This window comes from Phoxinus phoxinus, assembly GCF_949152265.1.
Source record: "Phoxinus phoxinus genome assembly, chromosome: 25".
NCBI classification, from domain to species: Eukaryota; Metazoa; Chordata; class Actinopteri; order Cypriniformes; family Leuciscidae; genus Phoxinus; species Phoxinus phoxinus.
The window spans coordinates 10,829,891-10,853,303 of record NC_136900.1 but is presented as its reverse complement, the minus strand read 5'-3'; the positions used below and the strand labels follow the sequence as shown (position 1 = coordinate 10,853,303).

Genomic DNA, 23,413 nt, shown 5'->3' with positions numbered 1-23,413 from the left:
TGGTTGTTTAAGTCATTTCAACTTAAATTACATTAAACTGACTTAAAAAACGAGTTAGTCAAATCTTCAGAATTATAAACCACCAATCGAAGACGTTATTGGCAATTCTGATGGTTTATTCATCAACGAAGATGATATTTCAGAGAACATCACAGGAGGAGTTGAAAATGTCAGAGGTCAATATTGCTGAAAGGACACAGATGTTCTCTGATGAACATGAGCATTAATGTAAAGTCAGCTGACCAGACGCTCTTGATAAAAAAAAACATCATATATAATCTTTTTAATCTCAAGTCTGGACACATTTTGAGTATAATGTTCCAAAAGCGGGACTTTATTTACCATGACACATTACTGTACTTATATAACTACTGTAATTACTGTAGTGACAAAGAAGGCGAGGTTCTTACTAATTAAATCTTAATATTTAAGCACTCAAAGACCGTTTGCATTCTCGGAAGCGGAAACCAGGGAAAAACATTAAAACGTCTCCGGTAATGCTGAAACTGATTAATGCTGTTGGAGGTTTATGAAGAACGCATGCAGCTAGAAGACCTTAATGCTCAGGGCAGAATCCACCAGGGAGAAGAGCAGGTGCTTTCTGTGTGTCTCACGCGTGTGGACTGGGATCAGAAGTGATGTGGTGCTTGGAAAAGCCATTAGGATTCTTTTTAAAAAGCTCTTTTAAAGGTGTTTTTCTTTAGGAAGTCGGCAGCCATTATTTTGGTTGTAACAATTAGAAGCAACATTTACACTTTTCTTATTTTTTAAAAGCACTTTAAAGTGTGAGATTGAGTGTAATTTTGACAAGTGTGTTTTAAAATGATGTACACTTATATGAGACTATAATGTTACAAATTATTTCTATTTCAAATAAATGTTGTTCTTTTGACTGTTCAAACAAAAACAAACGAAGAATCCTAAAATAAAAATGCATTTCCACAAAAATATTAAGCTGCGCAACCGGTTTCAACATTGATAATAATGAGTAATGAGAAATGTTTATTGAGCATCAAATCAGCATATTCAAATGATTTCTGAAAGATTATGTGACACTGAAGACTGGAGTAATGATGCTGAAAATTCAGTTGATCACAGGAATAAATTACATTTGATAATATATTCAACTAGAAAAAAAAAGTCATTTAAAATTGTAATAATATTTCACAATATTACTGTTTTTACTGCAATTTTACTGTTTTTACTGCAAATTCATGAGTCAAAACCATTGCTAAGTTTCTGCAATGAAACAAAGACAGTCTCAACAACGCGGTTTGAAATCCCTGGTGTTTCTGACTTCACAAACTACTTTGAAACCAATCACGTCAACGTGTGATTGTCAACGAGTGGATCTCTGAGCTGGTGTGAGTGAGTGAGTGGAGGCGGGGCTCATTTGCATATACATAGAACCACGTATACTAAATCCGTATACTAAAAAAGGGTGTAGAGTTACATTCAAGATATTTTAAGACATGAAGACAAAAACTTTTAAATATGTTGTTCATAAATCAAAGATGAGTTTTAAGGGATACATTTATTGACTAAAGGCGGAGTTTAAACAATCTTACCGACCCCAAACTTTTGAACGGTGGGCCTGCTATATCATTTTTGCTGTGCAGAGCTGTGCAGATAAACCTCACTCCCCTGATCTCAAAAGACGCTCTAGTGTCTGACACTAGAAACCATGTTGTTGTTAGCGTGCCTGCCTCCCATGCCGGAGAAGCCGGTTCGAGTCCTGCTCGAGGTGTTACATTAAGATGCTCTGGGTGGTTGTTAGAAAATTGCTAAGCTAAAGTGGTTGTTAGGTGGTCCTTACTAAAAATTATGTTCGTAGCACAAAAAGTTTCGTTCTTAGTTTGCTCATACCTCAACTTATAAATAGGAGCAATATTAATTGTCTTAAGCACCACTAATTAGTAAGTGCACCTGTAAGTTAGCATTTCAAATTAGATTATGTGATTGCTTTAGCATTTAGCGCATTCATGCTATCTAGGAGAATGAGTACACAAAAGTGTATAAATATATTGTGCATGAACAGCATGAAAAGTTTCTGCAAAAAGTGTGACGTCCGGTTTCTCGCCACCAGGAAGTCCCAGCTGCTTACCAGATGGCAGAATTTGCCTGGAAAATATTTACCCTTCACCTCATCATGCTAGAACATTTGCCAAATGACACGTGCCTGAGAACTTGTTTAACAAGTGGAGCGCGGAGAGAAAGACAGACAGACAGAGACCCAGAGTTCTGCTTCAGTGTGATATTGATCTGTAGCTCTGACACTTTAGTGTGAAGAATGACCCTTCGAGGGCATTGTGAAAGTGTGTGTGAGTGTGTGTCTGTGTGCATTAAAGTGCTACGATCCCTTTTATGGATGGGGAAACAGCTTTTAGAATCAGTCATGCTTTATACAGTTGTGTGTGGGTCACCTATAAGGCCAGAAACATACTATTACTTATTAATTTATTGTTTGCCCTTAATAAAAACTATAAATGGCATCTAACTCTATTCCTGAAAAATTTAATCCACAATATTACTCACTGTGATTGGATTATTTGAAACAATGGTAACACTTTAAAATAAGATCCCATAGTTAACAAAACAATGAGCAATATTTCTTTCCGTATTTATTATTCGTTGTAGTTAGTTAATAGAAATGCAGCTGTAAGTTCATGTTACACTGTAAAAAAAAATCCCGTAAAAAAACAGTAAATCTCTGGCAGCAAAGTTTCCAGACGGATTCCGTTAAATTACAGCAAATAACCATTTCTCAAAATTACAGGCAAAAACCGTAAAAATACAGAATTGACTTTACGGTCAAAATTAATTAAATGACAGTATATTACTGTTGATAATGGTTTAATTAACCGTGGAAAAACGTATATATTATGTCAAATAACATTAAAAAAACATTTAACTTTCAGGTTAATCTGTAAATTTAGGGTTTTATAAAGTTTTTTTTATGATAATGCTGTCTTAATCTACAGTAATTTTCTTTTAATATATAGTTTTTCTGTGTAAAATAACTATGAAGTTATGTATAAAAATGCAATAAGTACATAAATTAAAATACAAAGTTTGTATATTTATGGTAGTTTTCATTTTTATTTTTTCAATCCAATTTACAATCCAAAACTTTTTTGAATAACTAAATGTATAAGTACAGAATACCTGCACATTTACAGTATTAGTCATTAAACAAACACTGAACATCAAGATATGTGAATGATAGGAAATACAAGCTTAGTATATAATTTAGAACATGTAAAAATATCCACATTAAAAGGCCATTGCTGAATACCTTTATACTCTAATAGAACTAATTTTATACAATTACATTTTATCCAAAGTGACTTACCAATTAAGAGAACAATAGGAGCAACAGGTGCAGTGACAAGTCCCAGTTTAGTCTAGCACAGTACACAAAGCAAGTTTTTTTTTTTTTTTTTTTTTTTAAACAAAGATAGTATTATTGGGTCAAGTGTTTACGAAAAAGATGGATCTTTAGCAGTTTCTTGAAAATGTATTGAGTTGTGCTGGTCATTCCACCAGCAGGAAACAGTCCAGGTAAAGGTCAGTGAAAGTGATTTTGTCTCTTCGGGATGATGGCACCACACTTGCAAAACACAAGCTTCTGGAGGACACATAGATCTGAAGCATTGAGTTCAGGTCTTGCTGGAAGGCCTGCCAAGAGAGCATTACAATAGCCCAGTCTGGATAGAGCAAGACAAGGAGTTGTGTAGCTCCGATAGGAAGAGCCGGATCTGTTTGATGTTGTATAAGGCAAATCAGCAGGATCACACAGCAATGATGGTTTGGCTGAAACCAGAAGCGGTTGGCAAGATTGAGTTGAAGGTCATTCGTTCAGCAAGAGTTGTCCATCAGGTAGGCTGAGATGCAAGCAGCTCCCATCAGATCATCTGGCTGGAATGAAAGGTAGAGATATGTGTCAATAAGATAGCAGTGATAGGAAAAGCCATGTTTCTAAATGACAGAGCCTAGTAAAAAAAAAAAAAAAACAATAAAACAATAGAATAGATGGGTGAAATCTAACACTCGTGGTCTTATTGTAGCAAAACCAAAACCTTGTGCAGCCACAGTGGCCCCACAAGGATCAAATTAATATTCACATGGGAAAATATACAGTATAAAACAAATACTTATTTTTATGCCATTTTTAGTGCAATCATGTCAGAAGACTCAGCCATTACAATTTTTTAAGTTACTTCTTACCTTGTTTGCCACGATCAGCTGCTTTCCAGATGACCTGAAATCATAAAAAATATTATTATTTTTTAAAACTCAGTATTACTAAGTAAGAATATGTTCTAATGGGACAATGCACAACCTCAACTGAGCTGACTATGACCCAATAATACTATCTTTGTTTAAAAAAAACAAAAAAACTTGCTTTGTGTACTGTGCTAGACTAAACTGGGACTTGTCACTGCACCTGTTGCTCCTATTGTTCTCTTAATTGGTAAGTCACTTTGGATAAAATGTAATTGTATAAAATTAGTTCTATTAGAGTATAAAGGTATTCAGCAATGGCCTTTGAAAATTGAAAGACTCATGCTGCATTTTCAGTGTTTTGCCGTCCTCGACGCCAGTTATGACATCATTTAAGAATGCTAATGTTATGACATAATTTTTCCATTAGCTTTTGGATTATTGCAGAAACTAAGCTCTGTGACCAACAAAAGTTTATGATCCTTACATATTTTGTTCATCAAGATGATAATCTTCACAAATGAATGACTTTTATGCTTTTTGACAACAGGTGCTGCTGTTTTGCTACTGGTTTAAGGCATTGGTTAGCTAGTCTAGAGGTAGCTGGTATAGGGGAAACCAAAGAACTGAACAGTGACTAAATAAAACATAACATTTTTGAGACCTGGCAGGTTCTCAGGTTCTGCTTGTTCTTGTTGTCACTTTAAATCTTAAGAGTTTCTCACCATGATGTAGCATGAACGGTTGAAGGTGCGTTTGCTGTTTTCACTTCATATTTTCTTGGTATATTACCGTGCATGATTCATCAGTGCATGTTATTCTAAAGAAAATAGTTTTTTTTGTACTCATTCATCGAAATGAAGTGATTTCTCTATCTCAAAGACGGTTGTCTTCTCTAATGTTGATTGCAAGCGTGATATTGCTTTTAAACAACAGTTCAATAATCAAGAAGTTAATACTGAGTACCATACATATATTTAGAAACAAATTTGAATAAATGATCTAATGGCTGCGTCTGAAAGCTTAGGCAGCTGACTTGTTGCCTCGCTGTCTTATCAGGCAATGACTTTGCAGGCAACGTTTGCGTACGAAGGTACAACTACAATTGTAATTTCTGTCTAGAAATGACATCAAAAGTGGAAAACGTTGGTCAAAAATGTACATTTTACACACAAACTGACCACCAACCGCAACTTTCAGGCGCCATCTTTCTTTTTTAGTTTAACGGTCACAGAATTGAAAGCACAGGATTGTAGGACACCAAAGGCAGCGAAGGATACATATTCAAAAATCAATCAGATCTTCTCGGGAGACAGGACGTGAAGCTAACACTGAATTCGGAAATGACTTAATGCCTTTCTATTAATTAATAATGCATAGACAAACAAGACAAGCAAAAATTGTCACTCAAAACGAATTTGTGGACCGGAACTGCATCATATAGGCCTACTTTACGGAAGTGGGCTGATTACATTGCATGGTCAAATCAATACCTTAATGGACAAAATCAAGCCCGTGAATATTCAGTCACAAAACAGAAGTTAAAAAACACTGTGGATGGTGTTTCATTATGCGTTTAAAGGCTGTGATGAGGCGTGACTCTCAAGAAGTCCCTCGCCGAGGAATCAGCTCTTCTCGAAAGCACGACATTCACTTAAGAACAACATCAAGAGCAACTCGGAGGACATTCAGTGCGCAACATCTGCCAGTTCATTTATCTAGGGTTCAGTAAGCTTTGTTAGTGCTGAGCTGTTTGTTCATTCCTCCAGGGCCGTGGGAGTGTTTGTGTTGACCCCTGCGAGGGAAATTTCCCCCCTAATTAATCTGTTTTAATTGTCGGTTCCTCATTGTCTGCGTCAATGTTAATCCTTGAGTCTAATCCGCGGACACACACGCACTCATTTCCCGTCTCTCCGTGGCTCGGGAACTTTTGGGGAACGTGATAAGTGTTGGTTTCATCTCTAATGAAGCCCGAAACACTATCCGCTGTTAGCTTTACTGAGAGCCATTAAAACAAACACAGCAGAGAGGAATGAAGTGGCCAGGACAAACCTTCCCCCCTTGAGAAACGTGCTGCTGTATAATCACATTTCCAGGCTGTTAATTGAAAAGCAGAGTGTTAATCTTCCTTTTCTGAAGCGCTCATAATTACCGCAGCTCAGCGGCGTCTCCAAGATTAAAGTCATCTGAAAATCTCCCTCACCTTCATGAAAGGGCAGAAACTGATGCTTACTTTCTCATATAGACTGTGTGTGGTAGTAGAGCATAGCTAGAAAACTTATTCTGGCCCAGACATAAAACTGACTGACACGTAATGGCATCCCATTTGTCATTTTACTGTTCAAAACCCTTTGCGACTAAAGGCCCACATTTAAGGCCCGTTCACAACAAGAGCGATGACTATATTAGCGTCTTCACCAACGCAGATATCCTTCTGTTTATTAGTAGCAAGTGCTTTAAATGCTAACTATTAAAAGCAAGGTGGATTCTGAATGGTTGTCTATGTTTTTATCGTTCATCAGCTGGAGAAAATCGTTGTGAAAGTTGTTGAGTGGAATCTGCTATTCTTTTGCTTTTAGGCTAAAACATTTTTTAAACTAGCCTATATCTTTAATGTTATAGTCGGCGTGAACGGACCTCAGTATCGTATAATCCATGCAAGAAATCATCATCTTGACCTAGACGTTAAAGGGATAGTTCACCCAAGAATGAAAATTCTGTCATCATTTACTTGCCCTCAAGTTGTTCCAAACCTGTATGAGTTTATTTCTTCTGCTGAAGATATTTTGAAGAATATGGGTAACCAAACAGTTGATGGACCCCATTGACTTCCATATGGAAAAATAAAAATGACAATGGGGCCCATCAACTGTTTTTTTACCGACATTGTTCAAAATATCTCCAGCAGAAGGAAGAAATTAATACAGGTTTGGAACAACTTGAGGTTGGGTAAATGATGACATAATTTTAATGTTTGGGTGAACTGTCCCTTTAAGTTTGTGTGAGAGAGAAAAAAACTAGATTTAAAAGGCTATCAATCTCAATAATTGTTTTAATCATTATTGTGAAGTAAAAAAACAGTGTGTATACAATTTTTTGGGGGTGTAATAAATTGGATTACCCCCCCCCCCTCCACAAGAAATGACAACATAAATTCTTTAAAGACTAAAACTTTGTTTATCACTATTTCAGAGGATTTAGACTTGTTTTTGAAAGCAGAGAATAGTTCCCAGTACACTGCAGTAGCATGCCAAATTCCTTATATTTATTTAAACAGCAACATTCAGTCTTAAGACAATATAAAAACGCCTGAAGAAATCCTGCTGTATATACAGTATAAATATAGCCAAATAAAAATTTTAAGCTATGGGTAAACCATCCAGGTGTGTCTTGTTTATTGTTCTCTACATATTTAATATAGGCCTATATATTTAGTTATTTTGTTATGTGTGCACTTTTCAGGGGTTCTTGTTTAAATAACTAAATTAACTAATGCTGATAAATGATATTAATATATCATTTTAAATGATAATGATATTAATATAAGCAATAATATAAGCAATATTATTTTCTTGCACCAGGCGGAGCTTTGAAATTTGAAATCTCTTCATAAAACATTTATTTTACGTTGGATTTTTGAATTTTTACTGTAATAAATGAGATGCTAATTTATGCATGGCGAGGCAACATGGTGGTGAGTCATTGGAGGATCATGTAAACAGTAGCGTCTCCTGCCGAGCTGGGCTGCTGCCTGTCAGTCACACACACACACACACACACGGAGCTGCCGGATCAATATATCGCCCTGACGGAACTCCAGGGAGTTTAACTGACAGAAATTATGCCTGCAACTGAACTCAAACAGAGTCCCACAACTCTGCATCTCATTCACGAACTCGACGTGGTTCTAGCATTCACACTGAATAATTATTATTGGCTACACTTTTTGTGTGTGAAGAAAATAAGAGCGTAAAAAATGTGAGTAGGCCTATACCAAACTCTCAAAAAGGTGTTCTTGGCGGTTACCAGGGCGTTGCTATGCAGTTGCTGAGTGGTTTTTAGCCTGTTGTTGCTATGGGGTTGTTAGCTTACTAGTTAAGAGTCTTTTTTTTATTTTACAACCGCTAGGACACATTCTCAATACGGTCAGTTTTCCAAAACTCTTCACACAGTGAGCACAACATCAGTCTACGTGGGCTAAACTATTGATCATTTATCATTGTTTTGGCACAAAATGCATTCAATGACTACTTATTTCAAACTACATGAATTATTTTAAGACGTAGACACAAACACCACAGCCAAAACTTTATGTGCTTTACAGGCCAATTTGCACATGGCTACATAGGCTACTCTTTTCACTGTTTAATTTAAGTCAAAACCTAGCACAAGTTACACAAAAATGTATAAGACAGAAATTTGCAACATTTTTACAGTAATACATAATAAAATGTATTCTAAATCTAAAACAAATATGATACTATCAAAGAAATAAGATATAATAGCCTAACATGCATTAATGTTTCAATTTCATTAACATCAGAAGCGGATTTAGGAATATTTTTGTTCTGTATGTAAACATGAGCTGTAACATATACCACATAAGCAGTACATGAATGAATGAAGTGTTTTGGTAGTTTTAGTGTGTTTTGAATGTGAAATTAACTGCTGTGCCAACTGAAAGTTGGTTAGGAGAGCTTACAGTTTTTTACAATTGCTATGACAGTTTTTTCAATACATTTAACAAGTTTCCTAAACTCTTAACACGGTTAGCACAACATCAGTCTTTGTAGGCTATACAATTAACACATTTCTTGTTGCTTTGACACAAAATGCATACAGTTAACACAAATTTAAAATGCTTGAACTTCTTTTACACTCAAGCTCAACAAATACCAAAACAATGTAATTTTACTGCCAAATTTGCAAATGCTTTCACACTGTATGTCAGAACAGATAACATCATGTTCTAAACATAACTTATAGGCTAAAGTCAAAGTGAACAGCTGTGCATATTGTGAATTGAAACACAAATATATTCCCTGTATTGTATTCCATTGCTACTGAGAAACAGCTTATTGAAGTTTTGCACATATATAAATTACAGCTGATTCCCATCCAGAAGCACACTCAGGTGTTGAGGTTCTTTCAATCGCATGATCAAATGTTCTAAAAGAGGACTCTAGGCTGATCTTGTGTGGAAAAGGAACAATATGGAGCAACACAAAGAGAGAAAGAAAGAAAGAAAGAAAGAAAGAAAGAAAGAAAGAAAGAAAGAAAGAAAGAAAAAAAAAGAAAGAAAGAAAGAAAGAAAGAAAGAAAGAAAGAAAGAAAGAAAGAAAGAAAGAAAGAAAGAAAGAAAGAAAAGACGAGTACCAGGACAAGGGAGAGGAGTGGGGCAAGGACCAGGACAAGGGAGAGGAGTGGGGCAAGGACCAGGACAAGGGAGAGGAGTGGGGCAAAGACCAGGACAAGGGAGAGGAGTGGGGCAAGGACCAGGACAAGGGAGAGGAGTGGGGCAAAGACCAGGACAAGGGAGAGGAGTGGGGCAAGGACCAGGACAAGGGAGAGGAGTGGGGCAAAGACCAGGACAAGGGAGAGGAGTGGGGCAAGGACCAGGACAAGGGAGAGGAGTGGGGCAAGGACCAGGACAAGGGAGAGGAGTGGGGCAAGGACCAGGACAAGGGAGAGGAGTGGGGCAAAGACCAGGACAAGGGAGAGGAGTGGGGCAAGGACCAGGACAAGGGAGAGGAGTGGGGCAAGGACCAGGACAAGGGAGAGGTATATCTTGCAGTAATGTCCTTTTGCAAATAAAGTCTTTACTGCAGGAATTCTGTTTTTCATAAACTGTACAGAAAGCTACTCTGAGATGGTCATTCATTTTTTGTATTGAATTTCTGCAACAAAATGCATGTATTTACTAAACCCAACAAAACAAAAAATGTAGATAGGCTTCAAAAGAAACTACAGTGCAAAACACAATCTATGATCAATACAATAAACTGTCTATTGTATAAGGGCAGACCTGACACATAACATAATGCAGTTTCTGTAAATTCAGCTGATGTTACTGTTCTTTTTGTCATTGTGTTATGATTGACTAAATGTTACTGTTGGAAGAGAACATGTGTTAGTGTTTTGAATAATTATTTGATTTTGAAACATGTTTGCAGTGTTTTGTTAGACATAGTGTATTGTGTTAGTGTATTATTGTATTTTGAAAATTAGTTTTGGAGTTTAGTTTACAGTGTGTGATTTTGTGCATGAAATTAACCGTTTTGCCAATTGTGTGTTTTAGGTGTGTTGGTGCGTTAAGAGTTTAGGAAACTTGTTAAATGTATTGAAAAAACTGTCATAGCGATCGTAAAAAACTGTAAATCACCTAAGTATTGAGAAGTAACCGTAAACTGTAAAAGGAAATGCCCTAAATATGTCTTGATTCTATGATGTCACATACATGTATTACAGACCATCTGGAGCAACCTGGAGTTAAGCTCAGTGGTGGTGATTTCAAACCAGCAGTCTTCCAGTTAGCAGCTTTAACCACCACACCATCCAGATGTGCTCAGTCCGAGCCGTGTTGCAGATTTGTTTTCTGAGCAAGAACCCATGGGGAACGCAGGTTTGTCCTGTCTGACCTCTACACAAGCTGATTTCATGTGTAAAATTGCCACTCTTCTGCTTGAGTGTGTTTGTGCCAATAAGAGACAGCGAGAGGTAATTTATAATAATAATAATTACATTTAGGTTTATATAAATAGAATACCGGTATATACACACTATCCGCAATTAGTTTAATCAACGAATAGAGTTCTGAACAAAGCCTCAGCAGAATAAATTGAAGTGTGTCTCTGCAGCATCAGTACATTGTAAAAAAAAACTATTTTTCACGATTTATCACATTTTTTCTTTTATCAAAACGACTTAGATAACTTATGTGGTTCAGATAACATAGTATTTTGAGTTCCTGTTGATTAAACCAATCTCCTTGTATTAACTCAAAATTTAAGTTAAACCAACAATATTCTTTTATTGTTATATATGTAATGTACTCATTGTTTTTGAGTGAATCGTTTGAGTGAATGATTCAAATGACTCATTCATAAAGACTCTCGTAACTTGCCGTCACCTTCTGATGCAATGATGAACCCTGCAAAACACCCAACACTAATGGACAAAGAATTATAGAAACAGTAAAAAGTACAAATAATAATAATACAAATAAATTGTATTTAATTTAAAAATAAATTCATTGAACAAAAATGATTTCATCATAGAAGATTAAATTAAGTTCAACCCCTTTCTTAGTTTGATTAAAATAGGAGCTGTATATAATCAAATAATGTTTTAAATATGCGAATAAAATATTTGGGTTCACCAAGCAGGGCTTTTTTTGATAATTTTGGCTTATATAATTCATCATTAACAAAACGCCATTGGTGACATGTTGAGTTATTTTAAGCATATGAATGACTTGTGTGTGAAATGCTAACCCATGTTCAGTTCATTGTATTGATTATAAAAGATTGAATATCAGACTAGGTGCTGCTAAGCTCGATTAACAGAACATGCATGTGTTGATGAGAATCGCAGCCAAAACGCAGCCCAGCAAATTGGTGGAAATGTTTGGAGCATCTGGGATGATCTGAAGTGGAGGAACGTTTGGAGCTCTTGATTGCTGATTAGGGAGCGAGAGAGAGAGATCAGAGAGTGTGTGCCGTGGCCATGTGTCACACACTGATGTAATTAACAGCTGTGTCACAGAGCTCAGGTGCTGCAGAAAGGTGCCAGAACCCCCGCAACCGCACTCTGCGCTCTCAGATAGACAGAGAGAGTGATCACTGCAGCAAATTATGAGCCCATCATTTAATAATCGGTTTGAACTGGACTACAGCTTCCTCTACAGCTTACCAAACCATCTTCAACCAGTCTAAGTTTATAGGACAATGATGTACTAAAAACGGAAACGTTTTTCCCTTTGCATTTTTGAAAACGCACAGACGACAGCGTTGTCAAAACGATCCCTGTTCACACGGCTCAGTGAAAACGACTAAAAACGCTGCGTTCTGCTGCCATGCCAGTAGATGGCGATGTCACTTTTTAAAGAAACACGTCATCGTTTTCACAAACCCACGTTTTTGTAGTTTACATGGACTCGATAACGGTATCGTTTTTTTTAAAAAGACATTAAGCCGTTTAAAAAAAATTCAGCTCGCAAGAAAAAAGAAAATCAGAAATTATTAATTTGACGATTTCAATGTTTAGATTAGATGATTATCTCATTAACTTCTATTGTTCTTAAATTAAGCTAATTATAATTAATATAAGGGCACGGTTTGGGGGGGGGGGGGGATTTTAATCAAATTTTTCTGATAAAATTGTGATTGCCATTTAAAATTTGATTAAAAAAATCCAGGCTTGTTTAGGCTATTGTAATATTTCATTATAAAATATTTTTTTTAATGAAAAATATATTCATAATTTTATTTTACATTAAAAACGTTACATTACAGTATCTTCATATTCATACCTTAAACCATCAAACTTTTATTTTGACAGAAAACCGGAGAGAGCCCTCAAAGTCACAATGGACAAATGGACACATTTTTTTTAAAATGCAATATTGCAGTATTTATTATAAATTATTTTAACTATTTTTTTATTAATCTGCCTTCGTAATCTTTAATCAAAATATTGAAATAAAATAGCAGATAATTGCACATGTAAAAACACAGTGCAGTATATACATTTATTTAATTATATCACAACCTTTGCCGTTTAAAAATCACAGTGATATTTTATTTTGATGAATCGTGCAGCCTTATTTAAATACAAAAATACCCTAAAAATAAGTATAGCTTGTTTACAAGTGACTAGAGACATTATATAGGCCATATTACCTTTTGACAAGGCCTCCCAACAGCAGTTTTGTAAGACTTAGCTAACTTAAAAGTATAGCTAGGTCACAAACACACTCACACATGTCTGTCTATTATACTTCAGGATGTTTTTAGCAGGCTTAGGCATGAGGGCCACGGACTCTCATCGATCGAGAGAAGATATTTAGGTATTTTATGTTTGGACTTGGGCTGAGATAACAGGAAGTTCAGAGTATTGCCGTAGGACATTAAAGGAACCTCTCCACCCCCAGACTGGCTCATGGCCCTTTTGGAGGTTACGGCAGTCATTGATTTAATAAAAAAAAAAAGGAGATGCTGCTCTCGAGAGAAAGACTTGAAGCTTTTAAGCAGCGGAGAATCGGATTCTGCATTTTTTAGCCTGAAAGTTAATCGATGTATGCATTTAGATTCATCACTCAAGAGTCCAGAACTAACAGCAGACATTTGAGTCAGACAGAGAGAAAGTTTTTATAAGATGAGGATTCAAAGCCCTCTCTCTTAGTTTAGCTGGTTTAGTTCAATGTATATTCATGTTCCATTTGATATATTTATACAGTTTTTCTAGTTACATGCATATGGGACAATATCAAATATCTTAGACTATTAAGAAGAAACAAGTTAAATTAAGGTAAAAATAATGACAAAATACCCTAGAATAGCACTTTTAGTGTGTTTAGAAGAAAATATAGATATTATTTAGCCCTTATTGTCTCATAGATAACATAAATATATTTTCTAAGAACATAATGTTCCAATTAGGAAAGAAAACGTACTCGGTTACTAACGTAACCTCGGTTCTCTCTAGGAGAGGGAACGAGTACTGCGTCGAAGAACGCTACGGGAAAGATATTTCTTTGTCGAGATTAAAGCCAAAAATTTATTCTTAATTTTGTAATATTGTAAAACGCTTTTCTGAAGCATACAACCTAGGCGGAGCAATACAGCTCACCCATTGGCTGCTCTGCCAGAAAAGCACAGCCTATGCGAGGCCAGGACGCTGACCAATGAGGACGCTTCGCGCCCTTCTGCGTCACCTCCCGCCCAAACAGGCGTGGCCTAGGCCTATAAATACGAGCATAGCTGTCTAACACGCCGATTTTCGTCAATGAAGCGACGCAGCGTGGACACGCACGGCATGAGACGCAGTACTCGTTCCCTCTCCTAGAGAGAACCGAGGTTACGTTAGTAACCGAGTACGTTCTCTTACGTAGAGTTCTCTCGTACTGCGTCGAAGAACGCTACGGGAACCCTATGCAAACCGCCGTGCGTGTTCTTGGATCGACACAGACACCTAAGGGCGCGCGCGCCCTGGTATACAAGCGCCTACCCCAAGAAGTATAGGGAGAGCGGCTAAAATAGCATCATCCCTTATAGTAGTGCCTCTTAAGGCATAATAGCATATATATGTAAATATAGATATATATGAAGGGTAATAGCATGCTCATGGGACACATTGTCAGTGAGTGATGCTTAAACATTGAAGTGACCTGGGCCGCAGCGCGGGGCAGGAACACTTATACATATTAGGCATTGAAGTGACCTGGGCCGCAGCGCGGGGCAGGAGCACTTGTACATATTACCATTGAAGTGACCTGGGCCGCAGCGCGGGGCAGGAACACTTATACATAGTCTTCTAGACCGAGAGCAGTTTAGCCTGCAACGCAGGAACCTCTAGGTTATAGAACCTAATAAATGTAGACGGGGAGGCCCAGCCTGCCGCCATACAGATATCATGTAACGAGATTCCGCTATACCAAGCCCATGAAGAGGCCATGCCTCTCGTGGAATGTGCTCTGATGCCCAAAGGGCATTCCAAGCCTCTAGATGCGTAGGCTAGCGCAATGGCGTCCACTACCCATCGAGATAGACTCTGTTTCGTTGCGGCTCGTCCCTTGGAGCGCCCGCTGAACGAAACAAAGAGCTGCTCCGTCTGTCGAAAAACAGCGGAGCGGGACACGTAAGCTCTTAATGCCCTGACCGGGCAAAGGGAGCTATTTCCGTCCTCTGAGGCCGGCATGGCCGACAGGGAGATGACCTGAGCCCTGAACGGTGTGTTGAGGGACTTAGGCACGTACCCATGCTTCGGTTTCAATACGACTATAGAGTCGTTTGGCCCGAACTCCATACAAGAAGCTCTCACTGAGAGCGCTTGCAAGTCTCCCACACGCTTCACTGAAGCGAGAGCCAATAGAAACACGGTCTTGAGAGACAGGTGTTTCATGTCAACTGAGTGAATAGGCTCGAAAGGGGGCCCCTTTCATAGCGTTCAACACTGTAGAAAGGTCCCAAACGGGGACTGAAGGAGGCCTTGGAGGGTTTAACCTCCTGGCGCCTCTCAGGAAGCGGACCACCAGGTCGTTCCTGCCTAGTGAACGGCCAAGCGTTGGATTAACGAACGCTGATATGGCAGCCACATAGACTTTGAGCGTGGATGGGGTTCTTCCCTTATCCAATAGCTCTTGCAAGAAGGAGAGAATCTCCGGTTCTCCACACTGAAGTGGTGACAGACCTTGATCTGAACACCATCCAGAGAACACCGACCATTTGGAAGCGTAGAGCCGTCTAGTAGACGGAGCCCTAGCTTGTTCGATCGTGTCTAACACTCCTCTTGGGAGGTTAGCGGGTACCCGCTTATGGCCCATACGTGTAGGGACCAAAGCTCGGGGTGAGGATGCAGAATCGAGCCCTTGGCCTGTGAGAGGAGGTCTCTCCTCACTGGAATCGGCCACGGGGCAGTACTTTTCAGTCGCATCAAAGCTGGGAACCAGGTCTAATTCGTCCAGAATGGAGCAACTAGCAGTACTGAGCATCCGCTCTCCTTGATACGCTCCAGCACTTGAGGCAGGAGTGAGACAGGAGGAAAAGCATAGAGCGGGCGGCGGGGCCAGACTCTGGCCAGCGCGTTCGCGCTCTTCGAAAAGAATTCTGGGCAATGAGCGTTTTCCTGGTTTGCAAACAGGTCTATTTCCGCTCTGCCGAACGTTTTCCACAGCAGATGCACTGTCTGTGTGTGTAGGGACCACTCTCCCGTAGGAACGTTGTTCCGTGAGAGTCTGTCCGGGCCTACGTTCAAGTGGCCTGGCACGTGCATTGCTCTTAACGAGCGCAGGTTGTGCTGGGCCCACACCAGTATGCGTTCCGCTAACCTGAATAGGTTCCGGGATCTCACGCCACCCTGGCGGTTTATGTAGGCTACTACGACATGTTGTCCGAGCGGACCAGGACGTGGTGTCCTTTTATCCGGGGACAGAAGCGCCTCAGCGCAAAGTCCACTGCCATCAATTCCAGGCAGTTTATGTGCGGTAGTTCGGCTCGCTCTGACCACTGGCCAAAGAGCGGACTGCCGTCGAGCAGTGCTCCCCAGCCTGAGGTGGACGCGTCCGTGGACACCACCTTCAGGCTCGAGGAAGTCCCCAGGCTTACACCTGACCGGTACCAGTCTGACGCTCTCCATGGTGTCAGGGCTGAAATGCATTCCTGAGTGACCTTGAGGCGATAACGACCGTGTAACCATGCTCGGCGCGGTACGCGCGCTCTCAACCAGAACTGTAGTGGGCGCATGCGCAGCAGGCCCAACTGCAGCACTGTTGAGGCTGAGGCCATGAGGCCCAGCATTTTCTGAAATCTCCTGAGTGGCACTATGTGGCCGCTGAGGAAGGATTTCGCCATTTGCAGGGTATTTTGCCTGCGCTGTGATGACAGCTGTGCTGTCATAGACAGTGAGTTCAGATCCAGTCCTAAAAAGGAGATCCTTTGACTGGGAAACAGTGAACTTTTCTCCCAATTGACTCTCAGACCTAAGCACTCGAGGTGATCGAGAATAGGGTCTTGTGGCGGATGCGTTCTGAAGGTGATTGAGCTAGAATCAGCCAATCGTCCAAATAATTCAGAATTCGAATGCCGCGGAGTCTCAGGGGTGCCAGCGCCGCGTCCATGCACACTGTAAATGTACGAGGTGCTAGAGACAGGCCGAATGGCAGGACTGTGTACTGATATGCCTGGCCCCCGAAGGCGAATCTCAAAAATCGCCTGTGACGTGACGCAATTTGTATGAAAATACGCGTCTTTCAGATCTATTGCCATAAACCAGTCTCCTCGGCGAATCTGCGCGAGGATAGCTCTGGTCGTGAGCATTCTGAACTTTCGCTTTGTCAGCGCTTTGTTCAGATGCCTGAGATCTAAAATGGGTCTGAGACCCCCGTCTTTTTTCGGTTCCAGAAAATATCTGCTGTACAGGCCCCCTTCGCTCTGAGCTTGAGATAAAGGCTCTATGGCCCCTTTGCTCAATAGCTTCGCTATTTCGGCTCGAAGTAGATGTGCTACTTCTGTTTTCACCGTAGTTTCGACTTTCTCCGTGAAACGGGGAGGGCGTCGATGAAACTGTAGCGAATAGCCTCTTTTTATAGTCTCTAGCACCCATTCTGAGACCCCGGGAAGTCATTCCCATGCATCTGCACGTGTGACTAGGGGTTGAATGTAATCTGGGCCCTGGTCGCGAAATGGCGGCGACACGAGAGCAACCGTGTGCTGTGACATGGACGCCGTGGCGTGTGAGGCGGGGGGCATGTTTAACACAGTATGCATCCCGCGCGCGCTCAGCTCTCTGTGTCGAGAGAGAGCGCGCGGGACGAGTCCCGTAGGGCTCGTGATGTTTGTGAATAAACGTGGGCGCTTGGTGGCGGGCACATTTATAACACCGGGAACACTGTTTTTGTGTACTGACTGACCGTTCGTTAGTTTCGTTTTTACAGAAAACCGCGGAACGTGCAGTGTGTAGTGGTTGTGGGCACTTGGCAGTGGGTCACGCTCACTACATGTAAAACATAATCGGCATGAGCCGATTTTATGTGTGCAGACCCTGTGTTGTTCAGGGCTGTGCTTGCACGGGTTGAAAAACCGGGCTCTGGTCGCGAAATGGCGGCGACACGAGAGCAGTCGTGTGCTGTAACATGGGCGCCATTGCAGCGTGATGCGGGGGCGCGCTTAATCGAGCGGGCAGCCCGCGCGCGCTCTCAGCTCTCTCAGCTGAAAGAGAGAGCACGCGGTGCGAGCCCCGTACGGCTCGGCATGTTTGAGAATAAATGTGGGTGCGTGAACGCGGGTACATTTATAGCACTGGGAACTTGGGAAGTACTGTCTATTAGAACTGACTGACCGTGCATTGGTTTCGTTTCATAGAAACCGTGTGACATGTAGTTTGTAGTGATTGTGGGCGCTTGAAAACGGGCACGCTCACTACATATAATGCACAATCGAAATGAGTCGATTTATGTGTGCAAACCCTGTATGTGTAGGGCTGTGCTTGTGTGTACGAATGGGCACTAGGTCGTGGGCATTACGGATACACACATTACATCATCGGCTGTGGCCGGGACACCGTGTAGCACAGAGAGTACTGTCTATCAGAACCGACTGACCGTGCATTCGTTTCGTTTTTACAGAAACCACGGGACATGCAGTGTGTAGTGATTGTGGGCACTGAAAAGCGGGCACGTTCACTAACTTACATGTGAAGCACAACCGAGATGAGTCGATTTTATGTGTGCAAGCCCTGTATTGTGTAGGGCTGTGCTTGTGTGTACGAATGGGCACTAGGTCGTGGGCATTACGGATACACACATTACACCATCGGCCGTGGCCGGGACACCAGTAAATACATTTTCAGATTTACCTGGGGCGTCGTGAAAACGGCGTCTGTGTGCAGGCAAACGGGCATTGATGCCGATTTGGTGACTGCAAAATACACTGGCACGGTCGCGAATGTTGGGACTGTGCGAGCGAGACATTTTAGTGAAATCCGGCCGCGGCGGGATTTTAACACTGTAGCTTTCCTCGAAGCAGAAATGCGCATCCTGGCTGAAAACGGGGCTTTCCGGGACTCCGCGATTTCTTCGTGAATTCAGGAAGAAAAAGGCGTGGGTCGTGAGGACGGTAACGTACGTTCCTCTGCAGAAAAGCAGCCATCCAGCCGGTAAGCGCATCGATGCTGGTCTTTCTCCGTCGACGCTCACGAGCGGCGGGGGAGGGGAGATCCTCGGAGCTCGCCCATCCCTCGCTACCCGAAGCGAGGAGAGAACAGCAGTCGTCCTTCACAGACACGGCTTCATCTTCCTCATCCATGACGGACGCGGCGGCACACAGCGGCCCTTGTCCGTCGGTCAGAGAGTCGAGCGAAGCGGGCGGAGAAGCTAGCGGCAGTAGCGGCGAGCACCTCGTGGTGAAGGGAGGTTCCGGGCTCCGCTGAGCACGGCGCTTTTCACGGCGCGGCACTACAGCGGGCGGAAAAGGGTGCAGCTTCAGTAAATGAACGCCAGGCGAGTCCGCAGAGTCACCGTAGGCATCAAATCACAGTGATGGCAGCCGCCATCGACGAGAGCTGAAGCTGCGTGATACTCACAGGCAGGAAACACAAGCACGTGGTCCCCGTCGCTGAGCGGGGCTCTACACGAGCCACAGGAGGTGCGAGACATCTTGAAAAAGACGCTCGGCTCTTTTAGTGTGGAAAAACTGTGTGACGCGACGGCGAACACACACACAAAACACACACACATAATGTAAAGGATATTCCACGCCGGAGAAGCGCAGCAGGGAACGGCGGCTGAAGGCGGCGATGACCAGCGGCTTCAGGTAAGAGGCGCGTCCTGCTGAGGTGCTTGTATCCAAACGGCTGTGGCGGCTCGAATCCAATCCAACGATGCGTGCAGCTTCGTGAATTTAAGAAAATCGGCGTGTTAGACAGCTATGCTCGTATTTATAGGCCTAGGCCACGCCTGTTTGGGCGGGAGGTGACGCAGAAGGGCGCGAAGCGTCCTCATTGGTCAGCGTCCTGGCCTCGCATAGGCTGTGCTTTTCTGGCAGAGCAGCCAATGGGTGAGCTGTATTGCTCCGCCTAGGTTGTATGCTTCAGAAAAGCGTTTTACAATATTACAAAATTAAGGATTAATTTTTGGCTTCAATCTCGACAAAGAAATATCTTTCCCGTAGCGTTCTTCGACGCAGTACGAGAGAACTCTACGTAAGAGAACCTTATTTCTGAATGTTCTCATACATTTTTGATTCTTGTGAACATTAAAGGAGCATGAACGTCCCATCTGATCTAAAAACAATCTGAAAAAAGTAGTAACTTTTAAAAAATGTTAGACGAACATTCAACTAAAACATATCAGGAAAAAAAAACCATGAATAAGCGATGTATAAATAATGTTTGTTACACTTTATCTTGTACTTACTCAAATAAGTACTGAGTAATGTTAAATACATGTACTTGTAGTTATAGGTTTAGGGTTTAGGGTAACACTTTATTTTACAGTGTCATTGTTACATGTAGTTACTATAGTAATAACTATAAATTATGCATAATTACATGCAACTAACCCTAAACCAAACCAAACCCTAATCCTAACGCTATAGTAAGTACATAGTTAATTAATATTACTCAGCACTTAAATGTATAATTACAGTTTAACAACGACACCTTAAAATAAAGTGTAACCGGGTTTAGTTACTTTTACTGTTATTATTACTATAGTAAGTATGTAGTAACGTGTAACTACGTCACTTTAAAATAAAGTGTTACCTCATGTTTTTGTGCTAATGTTTTGAGAACATACATTTTTTGAACAAGCTTTCTATTAATGTTACTGGAAGACCGTTTGTTCAGAGCTGTGCCAGAACCTTCTGAGAATATTACCGCTTGCTTTCCAGGTGGGTTCTTATAGCATATGATATTTAATATATATATATAAATCTCTTATTTCTCTAAAGCAACACTGTAACAGTGACACCAGCCCACACAGTACATTATTCACTGTCATATTTTATCTGTTTTTGTACTGATTATTACATTTCTTCTTTTCTCCTCTGAAAAAATCCTTAGGCTGCATATGATGAATTTCTTCGAGAACACAAAATATAGCATACAGTTTCATATTCTAGTTGTCCAGAAACGTCTGAATTACAGACTTTTTCCTATTTAAAGCATCTCGCAGATGGTTGGTGTAAATCTGGACACTAATCATGCAACTCTGCGATCAGATTATTTAAAGTGTCAGTATGTATTGATTAACATTCACGGTGACATTTTATTTAGAGTGTGTCGACTAACAGTATTTACAGTGTTGAAGGAATGATTTTGATTGGACCGTGACCACTGACCGTAAAGAGCTCTCAGGACAGATGCTCGTATGTGTGTGTGTGTTTGTGTGTCCGTCGAGATCATTCTGGTCACGGCTGATGCTGCAGTCTTGCATGATCCGCTTGTAAATCACATGGACACTGAAAGATTAAACATGATGGTGTGTGTGTGTGTGTGTGTGCCACTGCAATAAATGTCAAAGTGTGAGTCAGATGCGATGCTGTTTTAGTCTAATGGTAAAGGACGTGGCGGCTGATGGAATGGTTGCAGGTTTATTTCCAGGTGTGGATGACCCTGATCCAGGAGTCTGGGATTGAATAGTTTAAGATCTGATTGCTCTTGCACACAACAGTAAATGTAAGAGTGAGAGTAATACGGGAGCCACTGCAAAGGTTGTATGTTCAATTCCAGAATGTAGTGACCTGGAAACGGGATTTAGACACTAAAAGGGCAATTCACTTAGAAGGAATTGCTCCAGCTGATAGCATAGCTTATTCGCACGCGCTGTCTGGGATGTCTTAGCGTACGATTCACTAAAGGAATTATGCAAATCAAAAAACTGTTGAACTCCATTTACGCACCGCAATTCCTCAGCTTTCAGGACACACCTCAGCAAAGAACTGGACGATTCCTTTAAATTATCCTCGGGATGGACTGATATTGCTTTTTGACGGGGTTCAATACTGCAATTTTAAACCTATTTGGTACGTCTGATAACATGGAATACTAATAATTAGTATTATTATTAATGAAATATTTATGCATGACTGTTTAAAATGCTAAACGTTATTATGTAAACAATTATAAATACTCACACACGTTCAAAAGACGTGAGTCGGCAAGATTTTTTAACAGCTGCATTTATTTGATCAGAAATACAGTAAAAACAGAAATATTGTGAAAATTTAAATTTGGGTTTTGTTTTCTATTTGAAAATATTTGACAATGTAATTTATTCCTAATGAAAAAGCTGAATTTTCAGCATCATTACTCCAGTCTTCAGTGTCACATGATCCTTCAGAAATCATTCTAATATGCAGTTTTGCTGCTCAAGAAACATTGCTTATTATTATCAATGCTGCAAACAGCTGTGATGCTTCATATTTTTGTGGAAACTACTGTTTTTCAGGATTCAGTCCTGTTCCCTATGTGCATACAATGTACTTATTACACTCTTAACCCGAATTAGTTGACTTTACTCGCAAATCGTGTGGAAACCCGTTGCCCTAGACCACTTTAGTTTTTACACAAGCTGAAACTAAACATGTTGAGTTGTATTAACATATATTCTTAAGTGGGTGCAGTAGACAAATCAAGTTTACATCAGTAGTATTTACTGAAAATCATTAGTTCACATTCTAAAAATGTTTTGTGTACAGGTGTACTATTAGGTATCCAGCATGCATTGCAACATGAAGCTTTTCATTTGAGTGTCAGTCCTGTTCCCTATGTGCGTACAATGTACTTACAGTAATTACAATAACTGGGTAATAATGTACTAACCCTGAACCTACTCCTACTGAACCCATGTGTATTGCCCAGTATTTTCTTAGGTAAGCACACTGTAAGATTAAGATGACTAAAATAAAGTGTAACCGGATTCTTAAAGCTCAAAAGAACCGCATTTATTTGAATTAGAACCTTTTGTAACATTATAAATGCCTTTACTGTCAATTTTGATCAATTAAATAAAACTATTAATTTTCCTACGACTAATTGCACAAAGAACTCGAGAATAATAGTTCTTTTTGGAACTAAGAAATAACTAAAAAAGCCTTTTGATTTTAATTAGAACCTCTATTTTTAACAGTGAGGGTGATGTGATAATATGCAAATCTTCTGCGTTTCTTGCTGTTTTTGATGAAATGTACCGGTAGCCCCTTTTCTCTTTCTGTGACTGCGGTGATTAAGAGCTCTGTGAAGCCTGGGGATTTATACAGTATGTCATTCTTCAGGGAGAGTAGTTGACAAATCTTTTATAGATGGAGACCTGAACGGAAACTTTCTTAGATAATCAGCTACACTGTAAAAAAAAAAAAAAAAAAAAAGGGAGTTGCATTGGTAAGAAATGCAATTTACCACATAAAACACATATTAGACTTGCAGTGTGAACAGAGTCTGCAACAAGCAATCTCACATTGCAGAATATCACTGA

At 40.4% G+C, this 23,413-nt stretch overlaps 1 long non-coding RNA gene across 3 annotated transcripts in view; it reads left to right on the top strand.

The window, feature by feature from the left end:
- Positions 1–8,016: 8,016 nt before the first annotated feature.
- Positions 8,017–23,413, top strand: part of LOC306993422 — a 65,133-nt gene continuing 49,736 nt past the window's right edge. For all 3 annotated transcript variants that reach the window (XR_013796446.1, XR_013796447.1, XR_013796448.1), the window contains exons 1-2: positions 8,017–8,202; positions 10,693–10,846. This is a non-coding gene — a long non-coding RNA (uncharacterized lncRNA). The remainder of the gene's footprint in view (positions 8,203–10,692; positions 10,847–23,413) is intronic.